The following is a 2,388-nucleotide window of genomic DNA, read 5'->3' as shown; positions in this document are numbered from 1 at the left end:
CTAGAGAATTATACACAATGCTGAGTGCTGCAGAGATATAAATAAAACAAAGCGCATTCTGAAGAGAGGAATTCAGAACCATCACTTGAGACAGAGTGTAAGAATGAGGACATGTGACCTGGAGAACAAGTTCATATTAGTATGGCACCCATTGAAAAGCTCAGTAAACTTAGAAAACAACCCTTTCAGTACTGAGAAACAGTACCTGCTTCAAATTTTACTTTTTGAGCTTTAAAAGTGATTTTTATCCTGAATATCTCACTGTAGAAAATTGAGAAAATATATAACAATATTCAAACAAACATAATATTATGGTTTGTATTTGGTCTGTTTCACTAATTTTTACATTTATTTCCAAGTCTATAGTTTTGTATACAATCATTTAGCATTACAGCATGAAAGCTTTATAATATAAATTAATATTTACCTTTTCACTCAAATCGGAAGATTTTATGAGCATGTACAGAAATGGTTGAGTTGTTAAGTTTGTTTTTAAAATGAAGCATCTGCCATGTATCAGAGTCTCAGGCACAGTCCTAGACGTTGGGGAGTCCACAAGAACTAAAGAGACAAATAACTCAGCTCTTGCGGAGTTTATAAGTGAGGGTGTGATTATTGAGAGGGGGCATACAATAAACACACTCTGAGCAAATAAAAATATAATTTTTGATCATTTGTATCATAAAGATACTTGATTTCACAAATGTATGGCATTTGAACTGAGACCTGAATGACACTAAGGAGCAAGTAATGCAAAAACCTCATAACAGACAGCTCCAGGCAGAGGGAACAGCAAATATGAAAGTCCGTAAAGGTGAGAATAAATTTGGTGTGTTCAAGGAATAGGAATAAGGCTAGTGTGACTTGAGTTTGTTAAGAGAGGAGGAGGGTGGTACAAGATGATGTCGCTTCGATAGTTAAGGTGAGGTCATGGCAAAGATTTTGGATTTTACCCTGCATGCAATGGAAACCTTTGGACAGTGTTTGAGCAGGGGAAAGAGCTTATCTGGTTTACTTCTTAAACATATCTTTCTGGCTACTGCAGAGAGGATGGATTACAGTGGAGACAAAGGCAGAATTCTAGGGACAAGATATGCCTGTGTTATAGTAAACAGAAATAGCAGAGATGTTCGAGCTAAGATCTAGTTTTATCTGGTGAACATGAAACTGAAACGGTGAATTAACTTCTCTGAGCTTTGATTTCCTCTTGTGTGAAATGGGAAGTATCATATCCACTCTTGGTAATATCCATCTTCTCAGATGTCTGCTTATTTGCTATTTTGTTATCTGTTGAAAATCTCAAATGACTAAACATATTTTTTTTCTTTTTTGGCATATAAAATAAGAAACCAACAGAGAAGATTTCAGAGTGCTTCTAAAATCTTTTTAGGTAATCATGGGGTCATTTAAACTTGGTCATGCGATCTGTTACTTGAACTATTTTACATTTGGTTCTCATACTTCCAAGGTCCTCAGTGAAAATAAAGTGCTGATGGTTTCCAAGACTGATGACAAAATATGAGAATACGATAGAGGGAAGAGAATAGGAAATCGAATTCAGAGTGATTTAAAAAAATCCTTTAGTAAGTACGAATCACATTAATAAATTATAAAAGCTAAGTCCTTATAAATGAACTCCAAGAAACTACCTTCCTATTTAATTGTCACTAAATATTGCTCTCTGATGTTGGCTACGTAGCTAGAGTAAAGATATACTTTTTTGTTGTACTGTGTTTGGTGTCTGTTACCATTGGAATTCGCATGTGTTCTCAGTTCAAATTATATATATATATATATAATCCTGCACACAGTGAATAAAGATGTGTCACAGCTAATGCCAGTAAGAAGTCATTGGAACAGCAGTCTTATTTTAAATTAAGTCTTTCCTCTCCTCAAATCCCTTGAGGCAGCCCCACTCCCAACAGTAACCATGGCTGCTGGGTCAGTCTTCATTGGTTTTCCAGTATTCTCTGTAGGTTGACTAGAGCTCTGCCAAAGATACGTATACAGGCATACTTCATTTTATTGTGCTTCACCTGATTGCTCTTCACAGATGTTGTGTCACTTGATTGTGCTTCACAGATGCTGCATTTTGTTTGTTTGTTTGTTTTCACAAACTAAAGGTAAGATCCTCCACCAGTAAAAAGAGAACGAATTACCTTATTGCAATACTCATTTTATTTTGGGTCTGGAACCAACCAAACCCACAATATCTTCAAGGTACATCTGTACTGTATTTGGCCAATAATGCCTAAAAATGGCCATTATCACAAACGTCTCAATTTTAAGGCTTTTCTTGAGTAAGCCAGAAGTAAAAGATCAGGAACATATATTTATTTGAACATCAGGTAGCAATATAATCCCTAGATGGCCCAGTTCATTTTTTAG

Source organism: Hipposideros armiger, unplaced genomic scaffold (assembly GCF_001890085.2).
Source record: "Hipposideros armiger isolate ML-2016 unplaced genomic scaffold, ASM189008v1 scaffold_379, whole genome shotgun sequence".
Lineage (NCBI taxonomy): Eukaryota > Metazoa > Chordata > Mammalia > Chiroptera > Hipposideridae > Hipposideros > Hipposideros armiger.
This window is presented reverse-complemented; position numbering follows the sequence as displayed.